General features: G+C 48.3%; 1 pseudogene; it reads right to left on the bottom strand.

The window, feature by feature from the left end:
- Positions 1-5,700: 5,700 nt before the first annotated feature.
- LOC144143251 (uncharacterized) lies at positions 5,701-10,999 on the bottom strand (annotated as a pseudogene).
- Positions 11,000-22,074: the final 11,075 nt, after the last annotated feature.

The raw sequence follows: 22,074 nt of genomic DNA, 5'->3' as shown, positions 1-22,074 counted from the left end.
TATTGTTGGAGCACGCGCATTCGTAGATCTGAATTCATACCGCTGGACTTGAGGTTGTACCATCAAAACAATCAGGCTTAACTTCCTGTCTGTACCGGCACGGATCACGACTCAATTCCATGAAAGACATAAATTGCCGTTGCTGCTGAAATTGTTGTTCTTGCAAACGCAAGATGCGTTCCATGATATGCGTAAGTCCCTCTGGATGGTCTGATCTTGCGTTCACTGATTCACTTGGCTTAATCACCCAAGCTTGAAAATCAGTGGCGTGCATGTTCACGTTGATGTACTCTTCAACGCTAAATCGTCTAGCGTCAGTTTAGCTTTCGTGGCAAGGAAAGACATGAAGCCAGGTGTGCTGACCTTTCCTGGGAGGATCACGGTCGCATCATCACCGTCGTCTTGGTAACCTTTGACCACCAGACGACCATCTTCACGCTGGGTCAGGTTGAACAACAGCCACATTGTCCGGAATAGTCGACTGCGCCAAATGTAACGTTCCCCTTTATTGGGTCGAGTTTACTAAGTAGTTAAACAACAGTCGGGTTCCTGTCCTTTCACCTCCTGTTCTTCCTCCTCTTCTGGCTGCTGCCCGGCTCCTCGTCGACCTCTTCCGCTTCCTGTTACACGTGTTTCTGACCCCACAGTATCCAACCAGATTTTGGTATACTCACTAATGATTTTGTCCGGAATAGTGATTCCGGCATATGACGACCATGCATGCTCCATAAAGTGGCCCCACTCATTGGGGTCAAGCCTAATTATGTCAGCTGCTGGACATGTTAGTTTTGACAACGTCCTTATTATCCCCTCGATGCACTGATGGAGGTGGTGATGTCGCAAACCATGAATTCTGTCTAGTTAACCTATGAAAAGTCAGTCATACACGTTATTGTGACCTAAGACGGGATTATCACGTGAACTATGAGTGGTAAGTTATCCGTAATTACTGCGTCATTGGCCGATACCACAACTTAACGCCTAATAAAGGTAAATTATACCTGTACTACTCTATATTATTTTGATGCGACTCCGACAGATGAGAAAAAGCCTTGATTTACGTTCTCATGCAAAACATTTTACGGGTTATATGGAACCTAAAATTTCTATCCCCACATTTTATTTGTTCTTCGTGAAAAACATATTAAACATTTTTTTTATTGGATTTATGGATAGCGGAAAGCTAAAAAGAGACTTCAGAAGCAATATAACATCCTACACAGTCTTGCAATTTTTATTGCTATGCGCATGCGTACTAACAAAGAACCGTGGTCGTTTGGCACTTTCGTTTCTCTCGCACCAATTAGAGTTTTTATAGCGTGCGAAATTGGTGCCCTACTTTTTTCTATCTGTTTGTTTATTGGAACAAGGGCAACGATGCCCCAAGAGCGCCTACGCAATGTCAAATGATGTTTTGTAGAATGTTGCTGTAAATGTGAATAGATTAAAAGAGGTTAGTGTGGGGACGTATACAGCCACTCATTTAAAAAATAAAATTGGGGAATTGGGATTACACGGTAAGAATACAAAGAATGAATCAACACTCATAGGTTTCCCACTCGTTGAGGTCCCTGAGGGTACACGTGGTATGATATGCGGTTTAAAAAGCAAATTTGCGAATGAACGAATGAACGAATGAACGAATAAACGAATAAGCGAATGAACAAATAAATCAAATCTTTATCGGTCATACCATGCTGAATACCCCGCTTCTCGTCCAGGTAACCGAAATGACGTTTACTAGAAATAATGGTAGGTCGGCTAAAAACATCGATGGATAAACTGGAATCGTGTAAGTATAGAAGTTCGCGAAAGGGCTTCTTCCTTGCCTTGCGCATGTACCCACACTCAACCAAGGTTTGTGCGACTGATAGACGACGTCCGCACCTGTCGCGTCGTGGTGGTAGTGTTTCCTTAAAAGGTGCGAGGTAGCAGAGAGTGTATGACCTATTCATAATCTGCACATATAAACTTCCGTGGTTCTGCTATGTTATTCTGTGTAACGGCGGCCTAATGGGTGTTTTATATAGTCGAGTGTGTTGTCTGTCTGTGAGTGCCAGTGTTGTTGCCAGCTTTCACGGATTGCCTTTCGAAGGAATGGTTTCGAGTTAAAATAGGGAAGCTGCTGAACGTCGATGCCTCAGCGAAGGGCTGCCATAGCGGCGCACTGGTCTGCGAGTTTATTACCAGGAATGCCACTGTGTCCGGGCAACCAACATATGACTACGACCTGTTTTAATGCGTAGGCTGCCATTATATATTTTGCTAACCTGTTCAGCCCAATATTCATACTTCGTTTCCCATTACGCAATGTTGTCACAACACTGAACGAGTCTGTGTTTATAATGGAAGGTTGTGTCTTTGTTCGTATTATGTGTTCTAGCGTAATTAATATAGCGTGTGGCTCAGCCGTAAATATACTTGTGTGTCTTTTTAGTGTCCTTGTGCTGCCAAAGTTGGGACAATGTGCAGAATTGGTGTCCTAGCTTTTTATGTGCAGTGCATGCGCACAATGCGCACATGTTACAAACGCGGCTCAAACAAAGTTCCGCCATGTTCCTGTGGGAGGAACCCAGAGGAGGATGCGAAGCTGCAGGGGTGGTTGGTTGCTGTGGCAGCAGCGTAGTCAAAACGGTGATGACGGGGTTTGAAGAAGACTGAGCGGCGCGCAGTGCGTGTGCACGTCTGGTTTATACGGCAGGTAGGAGGACAATGTAGGTGAGATGCGGATGCGCAGTGGAATAGCGCGGAGAGCATCTGCACACCAGCAGAATGAAGGAGAGACGCGCATGCGCAGTGGCATAGCGCGTGTGCACACCAGGTTTACACGACTGCTTATATGTCGTTGAGAAGGAGAATGGAGTAGAGACGCGCACGCAAAGTGGAGTAGCGCCCACCGCGTGTGCACACCTGGAAAATTGAGGAGAGCCGCGCATGCTCAGTGAATTAGCGCTGGAGAGAAGCGTGCTCGTCTCGTGGCGGCCCAGCAAGACACCGGCAACACTGTCGCTCCAGGAGCCATTAAAGAGAAAGACACCACCGGGCGTTCAGCAAGCCGAGTAGGCGCAGTGGGGGTGTGGGGAGCGCAACAACAACAAGAGAGGGACATTGCCCTGACCATGAGATAGTTCTCATCTAAAATGCGGTTGTTTGTTGACTCAGTTTGATTTCGTGTTTGCCTTGGCCCATTGTATGTTGAATGTCGGCTGTTGGGGTTGTTCAAGTGCCTGCTAGTAGTGGTAAAAGGAGTTTCTTGATATCACGCTTCTTTTTTTGGTAATCAAGCAGACTTTTAGCAAAACCTTCGATCGTCCTTCACGTCCAACCATCTTGTTGTTTATTCGTTTTCCCACTATATACTGTGTATTACTCCATGTTCGTTTGCTTCATTGACATGAACCAAGACGTGGTGACACCTCTGAGAGCTAGGATGTGTTTTACCATAAATAATGATCCTAGATTTTTTATAAATTTTGTGCAGCTGCCTGTACCAATCTTCAGTGGCCGGCCTGTTTTTGACTATCAATTCGTCTGCTGCCCTTTTTTCTTGTCATTTTGAGTTTGGTTGGGCAAACAGCTCTGTAATTTTACCCTTTTTTCTTCTGCGCTGAAGACAATAATGTACGTTTTGATAATGAGAATATTCTTCGTATAAATATTTTCTATACTGCAAATACTAATTGTATCACTTGCCCTTGCTGTCACTTATAAAAAGTGCCGGTAAGCCAGTCAAGCTGGTCTTACTGGCTTACTGGCAGTCAAAAGCAAAACACACCAGTGGTTTTGCTTTTGCTTCCGTCAGAAAACCAGCCGTAGTGACGGGGAATCAATCTCACGCCCTCGGGTTCAGCCGCACAACGCCTTCGTCACTGAGCCACCATGGCGGGTAGAGAATCCGGTTAGACGTTTTACCAGAGTCCTAATTATCGGAAGGTTGCAATCTAATTACGGAGAATCCAAAAAATTAGAAATTCATGATTTTTTTTTTCGTGTACAAACCAGCACGCTGAACCGTGCAAAGCAGGCTATATTCAGGGTTGTTCCCCGAATGTCCGTGTGCTAAGGTGTTCGAGGCTTAACATGATGCCCGTTTGCAGCTGGAACGCCTTCAATGTAAAAATTTCATCAATCTAAACGATTTATCTTACCTTTATACTGCCTAAAACAATTGGCCTACTCTGTATTTAAACTTTGGGTAATTTAGGCGAGCAAACATATTTAAATGTATAACCTGGTAGTCCACACGAATTATTTCGTCTTTGGTAAGTTGGGCAGGGTTGATTCAAGAGTGTTTTATTGGGAAGAAAGTCAAGGCAGAAACCCGCTCCAAAGAAGTCGACGATGAAGAAAACCAAGCAGTGGACCCGAGCTAGATACGCCAAAATCTTCAACCTGGTTGTGGTGCCTGCGCTTAAACGTAGACAAAATGAGCGCCGGATGGGCACAGACCGATAGGGAGACGCGCGACTGTGGCCGTGCGGAGGGGCGATTTCGTGGGAGAAACCGAGAGGCGGTATTGATTGCGACCGGGTTGCGTGGCGTCGGGGCAGTCGGACCCTGCTTGTGCCCCAGGAGGTCTCCCACAAAACGGAAAGATTTCGGACCTTTCCTCCGCTAACCAGCATCTTCTGGGATGAGGACGGCGACGTGCCAAGAGTGCTGAGTTGAAAGACACGAGGGGGAGCTCGGAGCGCGCCCCGCCAAGAAGAACCGCGACTTCAGATCTCGTCGAGTGACGTCTACACTCCACAATTGTGTGATAAAATTTGAGGCGCAACCAACCCACTCCGGTGATAGCCATGTACCGGGACGGCTTCCTGCCTGAAAACACTTTTCGATTTCGCAAAAACATAGCCCCACCAACCTTGTGGTATTCGTATCCATGCGTTGGTTGTCTGCACAGATGGTGTTTTGTATCATTATAAACGGGCCGTCTTTGTTGCGTTCATTTTTCTATTCATATTTGTTTTGAACCTGGCAATAGTTTAGTAGTTTTCTTGTGTAACCGTTTACCACCAATACCGAATATGGACACAGCAGGATAAACAGAACTTGCTGCGTGCTGAGGATTGAGTAGCGAAGAGCTGTCAGATTGTGTGCTCGCTGAGCAACAGGGTGTGGGCAAGGAAAGAGTCCTAGAGCTATATGCAGTCCTGGAGCTAGAGCTAGATGTACAATTGAAATATTAAAATTGCAGCTTTCACTACACCTTGGACAACACAAGAAACGGTGCTTCAGTTTCACCAAGGTACCGAAACCTCTCGAGAAGCGCAGGCGGTGACATGAGACTTAATTCTTTGCTGTTCTGTTGAGCTGGTGGATCTGCTGTCTACGGCCGTCCAGAAATGAGGCACACTGTGGTTGAGTACAATGAAAATCTCTTTACTCACATGGAGCTTATAATCAGGCCACGGCTGGACACACACCGACACCGGCACCGGAAACACTCTGCCCCCCGAGTCTCAGTCCCCGCCGCGGTTCTTCAGCACCCCCGCCCGCTCCTTCACCTCGCCGCCCGCTGCGCCGTGTCCGCCAGTGCCATCTCTCGGGCCCCGACGTCCCCAAGTCCCACGGCAGCAAAGAATGCGCGGGGGGATCTCGGAGGCCATGCGCGGCCGGTGGGCGTCCGGCGGCGGAGAGGGCTCGAGGAGAGAGCTTGCAGCGAGGGGTGCCGAAGCGCTCCCCACATCTCTCTTCCCCTCAAGCGTCGCGCGCCGTCCCCAGAAGCAGCTTGTCAGAAGCCGGCGTCAGGCTGGGCGACTCGAGCGCGTGCCCCGGGCCGGCATTAGTGGCCGCACCCGAAGGGGCCGCAAACGGCTGCCCGGCCGCCCCGCTGTGTACCAGCAGGCTCCTGGGGGCCGGGTCCGGTGCCCCGATCTTATCTGCTCGGCGCCGGAACCGGAGGCGCCGCGATGAGCCCGGGGCAAACCCGGTTGACGGGTGCTCGTAGAGGCTCGAAGCCCCCGAACGAGCTGTAGGCTCTGCGCCCACCTTCGCCTCCACGCCAGGGTTACAGCTCCGCGAGTAGCTCATCAGGCCTCCAACCCATGAAGAGGACTCCGCCGTCGACCAGGAGGTGAACCACAGCCGCCTCGCATCTCCGAAGGGCGGCAGGACCACCCGGACCGTGGCAACACCTCCCGGGTCGCACCGGGAGGGCCCGCTGTCGGCAGGCCTAGGCTGGCATCGTAACGGCCAGGCACAAAACCACGCCTCGCACCACCGCACAGATGGCGCGATGAACTTGAAGCGGTGACTGTTGCTCTGCAGGTTGCTCCGCCGTAGAACAACGTGAGACCCGGACCCGTGGGGGGTAGACACTACTGCACCGTCAGGTCGTAACGATGGATGCGAACCCTATCGCCGGCCATTCTGTCATTAGATCGCCAGTTCGAACGTGATAAGCCTTGAGATCGCTACCGTGCACAGCACCCACCAGCTCATCGCTTTCAAGCGACTGCATCTCATACGTGAGCAGAGTTGTCTGCGCCGTAATTCGGAATGGCCCTTGCCATTGGTGTGCGAGCACTGGGGTTAAACCGCGTGCAGCCTTGCAGAGTGGGTGTGTTCTCCTTAGCACTAGGTCGCCGATGTGTTACACAAGGTGACGACGGCCTTTGTTATAGTGCTCGGCTTGCTCCATGCGCGCCACGTCGACGTTCTCCCGAGCCGTGCGTTGCGCTGCCCAAAGGCGTTCCCGGAGCCTAGCCGCGTACTGCGACCGAGAAGGGGTGTTCCCAGCCGCCGCATACAGCAGCGTATTTTCCATCAGAAAAGTGATCTCTCTACCGAAGTTAAGGTAACCTGGTGCCAAACCCGTTGACCTATTTACGGTAGTCCTCGTCGCGAAAGCCAGCTCAGGCAAACGCGCGTCTCAGTCCCTATGCTCCTTGGTTGTCGCAACCAGCATGCACTTCAAGTTCCTGTACACCCTCTCAGTGATGTCGCTCTGAGCATGATAAGGACTCGTTTTCCTGTGCCGAATGTGCAGTGCTGGACAGCAGTCAGAAAAGATTTTGCTTGTGAAATACGAAGCATTGTCAGTGATCAGGTCGGAGGGGAAGCCGAAACGAGTGAGTGTCTCCAACAGCTTCTCTACGATCCGCTCCGACGCTACCTCTCTAATAGATAACAACTCCACCCACTTAGAAAAGTGGTCTGTTATAATTATAATTAACTGGTTTCCTCGCGCGGATCTTGGGAGGGGTCCCATTACGTCACGCGCTACAATCTGCCACGGGTTGCTGCTTTCTACCGGATTCATGAAACCCACAGTCTTCCAAGCGCGCGGCTTCGCTATCTGGCAAAGAGGGCAAGCGCGGGAATAGCTCAGCATGTCTCTCCTCATGCCTGGCCAGGTCGCGACACGGCATAACTTGTCGTAAGTCTTACTGCCGCTGCCGTATCCTGCCAGCGCTGAGTCATAAAAGCGCCGCATGAACCGTTTCCGCAGCTTCCTTTAGACCGCGACTCGAAAGGGGGTTGAAACCGCCTCTTCGTCGTCCAGTTGGAGAATGTAGCGAAGTAATCGGCCATTGTCGCCCAGCAGATACGCGTCAAACCCCTCAGCGTTACCGGTGCAAGCTACGCCACTCGCTAGCCTTTTCAGCACCCGCTGGCACAGACCGTCTGCTTTCTGGGCCTCAATGAGCTCTTCCTTACTCACTACCTCTCCCCAAGACAGATTCCTTTCTGCCTCTGTTCTCGGGGGGCGAGAAATCGCCGCTGCTAGATGCCGCTTCTCTTTCTCTTTGCGGTCGGCCTCGACTCCTTCGTCCTGCCCTTTCCTCCCCCTGTTGCGGCGGCGCGCGCCGCCGATGAAACCGCTCAACTCGGCCAGCGCGCTTCCGGCGCCTCCATCGGGGCTGCTCGCCGCGCTTGCACCTGCCTCCAGCGCCGCGCACGACAAAGCATCAGCTACCTTGTTGGTGCAGCCTCGGCGGTACTCGATTGTGTACGCGTAACGTTGCAATGTCAGCGCCCACCTCGCGAGCCTGCCTGCGGGGTTTTTAAGCCCCTTCAGCCACGTCAGTGCCTGGTTATCCGTCTGCACGGTGAAAACCGCTCTATCTAGGTACATGTCTAACTTCGACAATGGGAAAATGATAGCCAAGCACTCCTTTTGGGTTAGGGTGTAATTCCGCTCCGCCAGTGTGAGCGTGCGGCTCGCGAAAGCGACTGGCTGAAGCTCGCTCTCGTGTTCCTGAAACAAAACAGCTCCCACACAGTAGTCACTGCCGTATGTCTGCAAAACAATCGGTTTGTTCAGGTCGGGAAGGCGCAAACTAGCCGTGTCCGCTATTGCGCAAGCCAAAGAACCGAAGGAATCCTCTTGTTTCTTTTCCCAGACCCACTTTACGTTCTTACGCAACAGCTTGTAAAGAGGCCGTGCGATTTCCGTACAGTGCGGTATGAATTGCCTGTAGAAAGCAACCATGCCCAAAAACCTTTGCAGGCTTTTCACGTCTAGTGGTCGAGGGTGGTTAAGCATGGCCTGCAGCTTCTCATCGTTCGGTCTCAGGGTACCATTGTCCACGACAAAACCCAAGAGATCGACCTTAGATGATACCAGCTGCACTTTGCTTGGGTTGATCGTCAGACCGGCCTTCCTCATTCGTTCCAGAACGGAACTCAAGTGCACGAGGTGCTCCTGAAAAGTCTCTGAATAGATCACCACACCATCCAGGTAGGTCATCGCATAGTTGTACCTCGCGTTCCCCAAGACAATGTCCATCAACCGCATGAACAAGGGTAGTCGAGTAAATTCGGAAAGCCCGCGGTGGCAGGTGAATGCGCTCCTTTGAATGTCAGCTTCGGACATTTGAATCTGCAGGTACCCTCTGCTAGCGTCCACCACAGTGAAGTAGCGAGCGTTTCCCAGCTGATCTATCACCGACTGAATGCTCTGGAAAGGGTACGCATCTATCTCGGTCAGTGCGTTCAGCTTTCTGTAGTCTACGCACAGTCGTACTGAACCATCTTTTTTCAGTGCCAAGACTACAGGAGATGCCAAGCGGCTTCGTGAGGGTCTCACTGCGCCTGTCTGGATCATTTCATCTAGTGCGCAGTCGAGGAGCTTCCTCTTATGGGCACTGATCGGCCTCAGAATGAACCGGAATGTCCGAGAATCAGCCGTGTCTATCTCGTGCTCTAGCACATTTGTCAAGCGAGGTCTCTCGGTAAAGCAATTCGAGAAGGGAGCAATGTTCCCGCCATCATTCGGCGCTGATCATCGGATCCTACAAAAGATGCGACAATCGCCTCTACCTCGACACTCATATTTCCTGACGCATCCCTCTGGCCCTCCGCGGCACAATAGAGATTGCTTGCCGGCTGTGGTCGTAAAATGGGCATCGGCGTGTTCGCGAAAGAAAAAAACTGGGTTAGCGGTATGAACTGGTAGCCATTCCTCCCCATGTCGAGGACAATGGCGTCCTCTGAAAGGAAGTCTCTCCCCAGAAAGACCGAAGAAGACAAGCCAGGCAAGTAAACAAAACGCTGCCTGCGCTTCTTGCCGTCGAAAGTGAGCGTAAGTCTAAGGGCTCCCTCTGCTTTCGCTGACCCTGCTGCTAAGCTCAAAGGTGTCCCAGCGGACCTGACCCGGATTCTTCTTCTCCGGCCGGCATCGAAGATTTCTTCCCCGATGAGAGAAACCGTCGAGCCTGTGTCGACCAGTGAAAAACGTTCTTGACCTACTGATTGCACTCGCATGAATGGGGCAGACGAAGAGGGTTCTCCCTGCGCCCTGCATGCGGAGGGGGCCAGTTGCCCGTCGACGCCAGCTTCGGGGTGCCCCGGGGGCTCCCTCACACCCCCTCTGTCTGGCCCCCTCTTCTCGCTTCCCGCCGGCGACGACGAGCCACCACCCTTCACCGCAACCGGCGATCCGAGTTTTCCTGCGTGCTACGCATTTTCTCGAGGCATTAACGGGAAAAGTGGCCAGGCTTGTGACAAAACCAGCACAAACGGGCCGTTTCGTCCTGCTGCCACCTTCCTACGCCTGCGTTGTTTCTTTCAGAGGAGTTTCGGTGGCCGCCATTTGCTCCCCCTTGTCCTCGAAAGCCGGCGTTTTCCCGAGGGGCCGATCGGCGGTCTTCCAGCCCCGAACTGCGCCTTTGCTCGTAAGAGTACGGGTCTAGCGCCCTGAGAGTGGCGGAGTTTCCCACTTCAGTCTCTTGCCTCACGGCCATTGTTTCGGCCTGATGGGCGCTAGGCACCGGCGCTCCTGACCTAGCACAACCCGGTTCGAGCGATTCTCCGGGCCTCGGCGGCAGCCTGTAGCGCAGCTCGGCGAGCAGATCCGCCTGAACTATGCGCGCTTCCTGTGCGAGGGCCTCGAGGTTAAGAAAACTCCGGATCCGCAAGTGTGGTCTAAAACGCGGGTGGCATTGCCTGCACACCCGTGCTACTTTGTCCGCGTCGGCTGCCGCTGGGTTGGCCCGTTCGTAGAGATCCTCCATCGCCCGCACGTACTCGAGTAGGCTCTCCTCAGGGTGCTGCGTGCGATTGGCAAGCTCGTCCCTCATACGGTGTTCGTAATCGGGCGGTAGGAACTCCGCGTGGAACCGGTCCTTAAAATCTGCCATCGACGTAAACGCCGGCTGGCAGCGCCTCCACCGCGCAGCGGTTTTAACCAGTGCTACGGGCAGGACTTGCCTCAGCACATCCTCCTCCGATGCGCCCAGCCCTGTTTGGTAGGAATCGAGTTGTGGAACTCGTACACCAAATTCGCATCGCCGTAGCCGGAGTATGAGGGGACCTCAACGTTAAGGCGCGGCCGCGAACCTGACGCTAATGGCGCCGCGGCGGGGGCCACCGGCGCCGAACCGAGCGTTTGGGTAATCTCCGCAAACATCGCGGTCATCTGCCTCATCATGGAGGCGAGATCTGTGGGCTGCAACTGCTCAGCAGTCTCCCGCGACACGGCATCCGCCGCCGCGTCTTCCACCGAGCCATGCGGGCTCTCCTGTCCGGTCTCACTCCTTGTGGTCGGGGCCATCGCGAGCGAACTATGTCTACAACGCCAAACTGCACACACGCCGGTACAAAACACTCCGCGCTAGCTATTTTCGCAACGCGACAAAGAAACCACATTCAGAAATCTACAATGGAAGCAAAGAAGCAACGCCAAGACAATACACAGGAGCAACGGGGCTGAACTACAGCCACATTAAAATACAAGAAAACTACAGTAGGGACGCGTCAAATTACATAAGCGACTAATATCCCTACAAGCGCTATATACACTCGCAATGTTATCACTTAGGCCGTTACCCAAACAACAGAAAAAAAGACCGCCAGAAAAACGTCAGGCATCTACAGCCATCGCAAAACCTAAGCAAACTAAAACTGGCCTCAAAACAAATTTACAAACATGCATCTATACGGCTCAAAGCCCTGGTCTCCCACTGCCAAAATGGTGCTTCCTTCCCGGAACAAAGGAATGCCGTCCCAAACCGCAGTGGGCCCCTTCCCGGCCGCCGCAGAAAGCAAATGTCCAAGGGTGGGCTTGACATCAGCCCCACGCTCGGGCACCAGATGTGGACCTGCTCTCTACGGCCGTCCAGAAATGAGGCACACTGCCGTTGAGTACAATGAAAAACTCTTTACTCGCATGGAGCTCATTCTCAGTCCGCGTCCAGACACACACCGAAACCGGCACCTGAAACAGTCTGCCAAGAGTCTCAGTCCCCGCCGTGGTTCTTCAGCACCCCCGCCCGCTCCTTCACCTCGCCGCTGGCTGCCCCGTGTCCGCCAGCGCCATCTCTCGGGCCCCGACGTCCCCAGGTCCCGCGGCAGCAAACCGCTCGCGGGGTGATCTCGGAGGCCATGCGCGGCCGGTGGGCGTCCTGCGGCGGAGAGGGCCCGAGGAGAGAGCTCGCGGCGAGGGGCGCCGAAGCGCTCCTCACAAGCTTGAGGATAAGATTGCATCCGCTTGTGTTGAACCCGGGTTTATGGCTATAGTACAACCAATCTACGTAAAGTTGTATCTCCCGAGCGTCGCTATGCGTCCAAAGAGCGTCGTGGGAGAAAAGCACTGTTAATGGCATCAGTGCTTATCCCGTGCTTTTGAGGAGAAAACACCAGTCGCAAGTGATCAGGATGCGATATTTTGGTGGCCAAAAGGTGCAAAACGGAACAACCCTGATTGAGGAGAGAAAGATCTGTTGGGAGCAAAAAAGAGGAAATCTCTGTAGTCCTCCATACTCTCGCCCAACGGCGACACACTGTGAACGAGTTTCTGTAAGCTTTCATGGCTTGTAATGTAAAGAGCAAGTCTAAGCCGCGTTCTGCCACTCGCTGGTACGCAAGAAGCAGACGGTGGCACCGCAGCCAGTGCCGCGAAAGAGACGAATAATCTGGTGGCTTCGCCTTTTTGGGTGATTTCTGTTCGTGCATTTCCAGGATATAGCCTCTGGAAATATAGGCACCTTGTTGCTGTGTTCGGTTGTGGAGGCGCCAGCGTCTTCTTGAAACTTAAATTGACCTATATGCTTCTGTGACTGTAGAATACATTGACTGAGGTGTGTCATTGACTGTAAGATGAAATGTTTTGGTTATAAATGCTTCAGTAGGGTTATGAGTCATGGCAAGAAATATTAAGGCACAAGCCTTCCATCAACGAAAAGGGCGCCAACGAAAACCAATAAAACGACACCAGGGTAATGTGTGCCGAAATAGTGCACTGGGCTGCATTGGCCGAGCGCTTGAATAGAGACAACATAAGCTTACGCCGGGCGCTGCAAATAGGAAGATGACAGCTACTTTGGCTAGGCGGAGGGGCGCTGCATGGTAAACAAGAGATGCGATGTGGATTGCGACCGGGAGGCGCATAGGCCGGACATTCGGATCCGGGTGTTGCTGCAAGAAGTAATCCATAAAAACAAGCTCTCGGCCCTCCACTCCAAAAGACCTGCTGCCGTCTTGTCGGGCCGCCTAAGATAAGGATGGCGGCATGTCGAAGAGCGCTCAGATCGAGAAAAAGAGCAGGAGCTCGGAAGGCACCTTGCCAACATCAGCCCTGATTTGTGACCTCGTCGATCGACGTCTACAGTCCACGTTTGTGCTAGTGGATTTCGATGTGCTACAGACCCGTGCTAGTAAAGACACATGGTTTGAAGTTTTTGTCTTACAATGTTTTTCGATACTGCCAAACTGATCCCGCACCTCTTCAGTATCATTTTCTTTGTGTGGGCTTTGTTTTGATGTTGTGGGTTGGGTAATAAAAACCGCCCTCGTTTATGGATTTTTGTTTTAAATTATTATGATCCCAAGCCTGGTAATAATTAGCGTCCGGGACAAAAAGAAGCCGGTTGTACTATTAAATGCTATGGCGCGAGAGTTGTCCTTGCTTGATTGAACAATGAACACGCCGTAATTATTAGCCGCGGGGAAGCCTCTCGGCTGGCGTGAGAAGTATTTACGCGAATGGGTTGACGATGCTCCCACGAACGTGCGAGATGAGAGAGCTGCTGAGCTCGAGCCTACGCGAAATCGACTCGAAAATGAAGAAACACTCCCGCAGCTAAGGCTCAGGGCTGGCAAGGATTGACACGACATTGGCGGAAACAAGCGTTGTAAACGTCAATCCGAATAAGTTTGTTACCGTATCTGATAAAGGTCGCGATGATTAAGGAGCTGGGTTGAAGCGTTTTGAGCAAGTAGCTAGTGAACACAGTTGGCCAGAGAAGAATTGGGCCACTGAAATAAGCTTAAGCCTAGTAGGCGAGGCCTTGATGGTCTTTGAACGGCTGCCTCATATTGACCCCATAAACTATGATAGGAACAAATAGTCGTTTCTCTAACACATCCGTATCTCAGCAGACGAATACCGGGAAAGGGTACGTTAAAGTAAGCCACAAGAAAGTAAAACGGCTAAGCGCTATTCTGCGCATCTGTAGCGTTTTTTTAACCGCTGGGAAGAGATGTCAGTGACTTCTAAATTAGATGATTGAGTACGAGACTTTATTATCACCTAACAGCTTCTATCTAACTGCCACTACGTGTGAGCAGTATTTTTTCGACAAAAAGACAGCAAAAGCTCTAGAAGATTGGAGATGCGGCCAATCACTCCTCGAAATCTAGCATCAGGTCAACAGGTATTTGTTTATTTGGGCATTGCAGTAGAGGGGAAGAAACATAAAAATTTAAACTTGATAGAGGGTATGCATACTAATAACAACAAAAGTAAGCAAGCTGAGCTGATACAGTGTGTACACAACATTGCGAACATGAGGCAATCAAGGCAAAATAAAACACAAGCAGAAATGCAAACAGAACCTGACCTCTTTTATTTCAACTAAAATTGAGAGAGAGCTTTTTCAAATGAGGGTGGCGTGGTGGAGACAATATATTCCGGAAGGTTGTTCTATTCGTTTGTGGTTTTCGGGAAGAACGAGTTTTTGTAGGTATTTATTCGACATCGGTGTTCACGAAATTTGCGGGAGTTATCTAGGGGAGATGATACATCAGTGGGATCTTTAATGTACAAGTCTCTGATGTACAAGACCAGTTTATTGTTTAATGTACAATCTCTGATGTTTAATGTACAAGACCACAAGAGCAGTGACACCACAATAAATATATGAAATAGATTTAATCTAAAGAATTTGCGCCTGACCTGAAGGAGAGGCCAACCAAAATGCTTGCGAAAGCAAGAAGAGTGGTTAGTGAAATCATAGTTACCAGATACAAATCGCGCTGCTCGTTTCTGATCTCTTTCTAGGCCAGTACTACAAATATTAGCTGGTGAATCCCAAGCCACACAACCGTACTCTAAAACTGAATGAACATTAGAAAAAATATAACGTTTTCTTTAGTTTAGGTCGGGGCTGTTCAAAGTTAGGTCTTAGGAAGGTCAACTCATGGCTCGCTTTGGCACTTACGAATCCAATGTGGTCGTTCCAGGAAACATTGGTGGTAAAAAAACGTCTAGGTACTTATATTTCGATACAACGTCCAAACGATTGCCTCCCAGGAAGTATTTCGAATATAGAAAGTTCCTTTTGTTTGTGAAGAGAACGGTATTACTTTTTGAAAAGTTGAGTGTCCTGTTTATTATGGTGCAGCATGATATTACATCTTTTAATTGACTTCGTACTTTACCAGAATCTCGAGTAGACGTGGCGCCACGATATATGCAGCAGTCATCTGAACACATGCGGATGCGACTGGATACTTTGTGGCCTATGTCATTTAAAAATATACAAAAGCAAACCCAATAACAGATCCCTGGGAGACCCCTGATAACACATCAACTTCTGATGAATGCAGTCCATCAAGAACAACCCGCTGTTTTCTACCAACAAGATACGCTTCAAGCCACTTCAGCAACAAGGAGGGGCATTTAGAGCAGACAGCCTAAGTAATTTCAAATTGTGTGATAAAAAATCACAGGCTTTTTGAACATCTAATAATACCGTCCACTTGGTATACATTGACGATCGAGGCAGCTACATCATGACTAAATTCAAGTAGTTGAGTGTCACAGGAGAACTCGTTTCCTCCACGGTGGTGCAGTGGGCAGAAAAACTTATTATCTTGAAGATTGTAGAATAAAAGTATATATATAATGTGTTCCATCGGTGCACATATTACACAAGTCAGCGAAATCGGACTGTATTGTTTTGCTCGCGTGTTGTCTCCAGCTTTGAGATTAGGGGCAAAGTTGGCACTTTTTCAATTGTCAGGGAAACAGCCAAGCGCCATTGATTTTTCGAAGAGCAAGACTAGAAATGACACCCGTGAGACACCACCGTTTTTTTAAACGCATTAGTAATAGCATCAGGAGAGGGTGACGCGTTTACCTTTATTTTTTGTAGCATATTTAAGACTTAACGCACAGTAAAACATATGTCCATCCTTTCTGAATATTCCCTCACTAACTGAGGGCCACTTGGTAAGCAAACCGATAGGGACAAACAGACTAAGAAAACTTTAATGTTTCATCTTTGCCCCTTTAGTCTGCGCTAAAGTTGACGTCATCTATACCATCGGGAATAATTTCCTTCAGAGCCTGATTACTTTTAACGTACTACCATACTTCTTTCGGGTTGTTTTATTAGTATCAGTTATGTGACCCAGATACTCAAAGTTCAGCACTGCGCATCTGTTTAGCTACACTCTTGCTTAGTGCTATTAAGGTTTTGAATAGCTCGGGCTTTGGTAACAGCCTTGAGATGGCTGTTCATCCAGGGCTTACTAGTTCTCCGCTTTGAGGAAAGCATCCATGATAGAACATTAGTGCATATAGGTGATAAAAGCTTATTTTTGAACAAGTGCCATGTAGTATTTACATAAACTCCGGTAAAAAACTGATCTAGCTCTCGGGAAAGAGAGACATAGTCACCACGATTATAATAAAATACTTTTCACGGTAACGGATTTGGGCAGCGCACGATATCGCAACCTAATGTTTCAAAACCCAAAACAGCGCAAAAGAAACAGGACGTAGGAAAGAGACACGTTGAACACAAACGGGCGCTGACTGCCAACTGTGTTTTTTTATCGAGCATACAAGCAAATTTGCACAAAACATAATCAGAACACGTATCAAAGATAAGGAGATAGTGGTTGGAAACAGAAAAACATGGTCAACAAGATTTTGAGTACAAGAACCCGGCTAAGAATTAAATTTCTTTATCAAACAGTGACAAGAATGGCGTCATTATACATTTGCCATTCGCTTTTTTGATGTAAGAGGCTTCTATAACCTCCCTCTCAATTTTACCCGAAGCTCGCTTAAGGAACCTTGTTTCTTCGAGTATGGGTTGACACCTGCATCTTTTACAATTGTCGCTCATGTGACCGCCTGAATTGCCGTGTACTGCAAGTCTGTGTTTTGTTGCATTAAAGCATCTGCCTCTTTGCCCATTAGAGACATGCCCGCAGTTCAGTGGTACCTCGTAAACCACGTTACGTATGCAATCACTGAAACGGGTTGCTTGTTTTTTTTTGCATTAGCCACTGGAGTTTTTTTTCCAACTTAGGGCATATTTTTGACAACTTGCATGGGGAAGAAAACAGTATGTTCAGCTGGTAGCGGGCTGCAACCTTCTTAACATTATGGGATATGCGGTGTAAGTACGGAATACCATAGGTTTTGCGTTCCTGCTGTGTTTTCGTTCGCTTGTCCTTTCCCTTGGCCGTTTGTAGAAGATTCTCACAAACATTTGCGGCAAAAGCCGCAAGGATCCCAGCATCATTAAGGCGCATGGTCTGGTTTCTAAAACTTTCGTCGACCTTAAGCTAAGACGACTTGACAATAGCTGCTTCAAGGATTCGTAGCCATGCCCCTTTTTACCAACTTAGAATCAGCACTAAGAAAAAGCAGACGGCTCTTTTTTGTTCTCAATTTGTACATTTAACAAACATGGTCGGGAGTAAAATCGAGCTCCAAGTCTACAACCTGAATTAACACTCCTCGTGGCTTTTTGAGAGTGAATGTCATTTCTTTTGAAAGAGCGGTGAACTTGATCATGACGGTCGCGATTTCCTTGTTTACGTCCTTACTACCAGCAGCGTTAAGAAATACCAAATAGAAGTCTACGTATCTGTAAAGCTTGACTACCGTTGGGTGACTGATTTCAACGGGTACACTCCTGTATGAGGAAGATAAAATGATTTCACTGAGGGCGGGTGCAACGGAAGTGCCGGGGTAATTTTTTTCCACCTAGGGATCTTTAACGTGCGCCGAAACATCACACGCACGGGTGTTTTTGCTTTTCGCCTATATCAGAAAAGTGGCCGGAGCGGCCAGGAATTGAACCAGCGACCTCTTGCTCAGCAGTACAACGCCTTAGCCACTGCGCCACCGCAGCGGATTGGAGAATGAGAGCATATATAATCTGACATTGGATGTATAGCAACTATTACTCTGACTCCTTATGATGCTCTGAAGGTAAACCAACAAAATAATTCTCAACGCGACTTTAAATTTTCGTCTGGACATATAAAGCACCTTATTCAGACATGTAATTAAACGTTTGACCTTTCTTGCTATGAACCATAATAGCAAATACAGAAACTGATAGGAAGATAAATACAGCGAACTTTGTCGTCATTTTAAACCTTTAGGGCAATCAGAATAACCAACAATGTGTGTCTACTACGCCGTCTACTACGCCGAAGTCACTAGTGCTAGGGGAAATTAGGTACTTCACTAAATAACGTATAACCGGCAGTAAACAAACCTGCATGTAAGGAGCAACCGTGGCATGTGGGCTCAAATGTTTCTTCCATTTTACTATTTCTAGCCAAACAAACAATACCCGTTCTTTATGGCTATTCATAACGTGGACAGTTTCAAAGGCATTGTATTTTTAATGACTTGCTTTGTGTACCTAAAGCTTGAGTGACACAGCCATTGAAAACTACGAGAAAAAATTTGTATTTTCTATACAAATGTCATTTTCCAACAAAACCCCACCACATATCTGTAGACTAGCATTTATAAGGCTTAATATGCTAAAAAACTCCTGCTTCTCCGATTAGAGAAAAACCTATAAAAATTTATAAGCGAAGGTACCTATGAATATCTCAATTAATATCTCAAAAATGCCGCCAAACTAGCATACTTTCCTTGCAAAATTACCAAAACACTTCATGGGAGCAGGATTAACACGAACAAAAAAATCAATAATAAACGCAAGCACCAGCTTTGGTTGATACGAAGCCTGCATTGCCTAGATTTTGTTGAGTCGCACAAAATAACTTAAGCATAGAGTTTATGCATTGGATCTTCATCTTAAAGTAGTTGTCGAAAATTAGAAAAATGTGAGAGGATGAAGCCACGCATAGTAATCTTACTTTTTGAACCCATCACCATTACAGGACCAGTACATGACAGCGTCAATAGTCCACAACGCGGCCAAAATTCCGGACCGAAGCTCTCTACTGTACTGATAGTAACCAGGAAAAAAGCACAGGCTGCGCCTACCGCAGAGCTTTCGCGTGGCATGTGACTTGGAAGCAAACTTTTATGCCAAGGATTTTAAATTTATTATATAGTGATTTGTAGCTTTCGTAAAAAACCTCTACACACCTCCTTGATAAAAGGTAGTCAAATTACCTTAGGCACTCGAATAAAAACACTATCTCTCCCGAGTTCTTTCCCTTTCCCAGTTAATTGTAAAAAATTCTGAGACTGGTTGCCAAACAGCCATCAAGATATACGCAGATTCATTATTTTTATTCTCGACAGTTTTGTATTCACTCTTTCAATACCGTTAACTCACCATGAGTATGGCAAAGCACATTACTAAGTCGCCCGCCTTTGTGAAGCGCTAGGAAAATCATCCGTACTGCGGAGGAATTTCACAACACCCAATATGTGCCATTATATAAAACGTTTTTTGCTACATCGACAATGAAGGAGCCCTGCTCTATGCTTTTCGATGTGTCCGGTCTTACCAGCAAATAACCAAACAACTGTTCTTTTAACTATGACTACCAAATGAAAAATGAAAAATATCGGAAATTGGGTTCAAATGCTGCTACCAGCGGGCACACAGCGGTTTTTTTATTGGGTACAAGCGTCCCTGGTCGACTGCAGACCCTTGAAACGGGAATCCACACCTGGAAAACTGGCTTTACCATCGCGAGGTGCTCCCCACTATTGTCCATCTAGCGTGGCCCCAGACCATCATGCCGTGTTGCGCCACTGGCGGGGGTGAAAGAGTCTGGCGGCATGTACTGCTAGAGGCGGTTGATAGTTGGGCGTGCAGCGTGGCTTTGAAAGGGCCCATGTACATTCGTATGCCTCGGAGGCTCGCGGTACCTACCTTTAAAATAGGTACAAGCGACTCCCCGGCTGGACGCTCAGCCCTTCTTTGGGACTATACCGCTTGGAAAGTTCAACGAGAGTGCAAAGTTGAGGTTGTTGGTGATGAATTCTTGTACGCTAAATGCGAGGCAGAAACATGACGGGACAAAAGATGGGCCGAGGACACTCTTTTATCGTCTTATGTCTACCTTGCGTTTAGCGTACAAAATTGGGAAGTTCACACCGCTGCCACGGGGAATCGCCCTTATGCAAAAAGGCGGCTGCAAAAACGCAGGAATGTTTATATCGGCTTGGATGGTCGAGTGGCAGAACACTCGTCTCGTAAGCGCTAAGTACCCGGTTCGAATCCTTGGCCGTCGGATACCCTCAGGTTGCTTTAAAGGGTAAATGCGTTCCCGTATCATAGCTTATCTCGATGAATTTACAAACGCTTGGACCTTGCCCACAAGCAGCCATGGGAGGCCATGTGGTAGCTTATTCGAAACCCATCCTGCGGGGTCTGGCACCGCTGGTCGCCCGCCAGTGCGAACGGTACAAGCGCAAAATATTGATATTTTTTCTCCAATCTTTCTTTTTCCTAAGCAGCGGCTCGACTACGGGTGTACTCTACGGCTAAAGCACTTCTTTCACTTCTCTGGAGCTTGACCTGCAGAACAACCTAAGAAGGTTCCCCATAGACCTGCTGCTTCGGCGCCTGTTTCGACATACACCACTAACCGAGTACATTGTTCTTTAGCATCGAAGGGCGTCATTGCGTTCTACTCTTCGGTTAAGGAAAAGCGCGGCACTGATGCATGTGATGAGGCTTTGAGCATTGCATGACTGTCTTGGCTGCTTTCATGGCCCTCACTTGGTTTTGGAGAAGTTATCATCCCTCCTTGACTTCTTTCCGTATAGGCAACATTTTGATGCACATTCGTTGTTACGCTCGTTGAAATAATTGGTTGGTGCGCTACAGTGGTGCTAAGCAGACATCATTTTTTGGCATCACCGCCAGGGCGACCCCGTTCGCCCCCTTGGAAATACCATCACGTTGCGAGGATATCCAAAATTACCCCCGCTTGATTTGAGTAGTGCGTGTTCATATTTGATATCTTTGCACTTGGCGTTCCCCCACATTTGCTATTGTGGATGTGTACTTCCAGCTCCAAGACATAAAATTGGCCTCGCAATTCGCTTCGAGCACTCAGTTAAGCCCACGGCGTTTCATTCACGGCACGACTCGCTCGTTTCTGTTTGTGATATTCATTGTCTTATTTATGTGTGTCAAAATATTACTCGCCATCTGGCAGAGATGATTTCAGCCGAAAAGTGTGAAATTCCCTACTTCAATTCGTTCAGACGGTGTTTGTGAGGGGTTCACTTTATGGGATACGACTTACCCTAAAAAAACATATATATTATCGTCGGCCGCCGTAATTTTATCTGAATGAATTGTAAAGATCAATATGTTTTTCCTAATTGGTTTTTGTTCGTAAGCGCGTATACCCCAAATATGCGAGGTGCGGAACTCGTAAGGTAGCAGAAGCATATGAGATGGTGTTCATTGAGCTGTCATCGACAATGAGCGATGACATTTATACTGCTTTGAATTTGCATTCGGGTTCATTCTGAGCAGTTCATCTGCGAAACTCTCCGCCGCCAAAATAAATAGCGATTCCAAAGGCGCTAATAGTAAATGCTTTCATAATGAAAGCGTCATTTTGGGATAATTTGTGTTTTGCTGGGGTCTCTCGCTTACTTTATTCCACACATTATATTGTTCAGAATGACGACTTTTTTTGGCGAATACACGCTTTTGTTTATGGTGCGTTAGGTGTTTGTATACCAAGGTGCATATCATTCAGAAGAGAAGGTGTGACAATTTTAGAGGGTCGAGGTGATTAAAATTGCAAAATCGGGTTCTGAAAGCTGGTTGCCGATGTAGTTACTTAGGAATTCACCAAATAGGCTAGAGGATAACTTGACCCTTTTGTGTTTCAGAATGTAGAGCAGGAAAACAGAAAAGGACAAAACAGGTTTTTTCTTAGTGTGTGCTAGATGGATAGCTCGGTCGAAGTTTCACGTTGTCTGCCTATAGTGCGGGGAGATTTGCGAAGCACTGAGTATTTTAAATCTTCACGGTAAACTAGACTAAGGTCGTCTGCTTTTGTTGGCCTAATACGCAGGAAAAAAGGCCGGGTATTTATAATAATACAAGTAAGAAAGTGCGTAGAATTCTGAAACAATTTTGTGAACTTTTAGAGTGTGCAAGGTTCGGGCACATGTGGCATTGCATGGTCTGACGATGT

This window comes from Haemaphysalis longicornis, unplaced genomic scaffold (genome assembly GCF_048455015.1).
Source record: "Haemaphysalis longicornis isolate Haplotype H1 unplaced genomic scaffold, Haemaphysalis longicornis Haplotype H1 scaffold_6, whole genome shotgun sequence".
NCBI classification, from domain to species: Eukaryota; Metazoa; Arthropoda; class Arachnida; order Ixodida; family Ixodidae; genus Haemaphysalis; species Haemaphysalis longicornis.
This window is presented reverse-complemented; position numbering and strand designations above follow the sequence as displayed.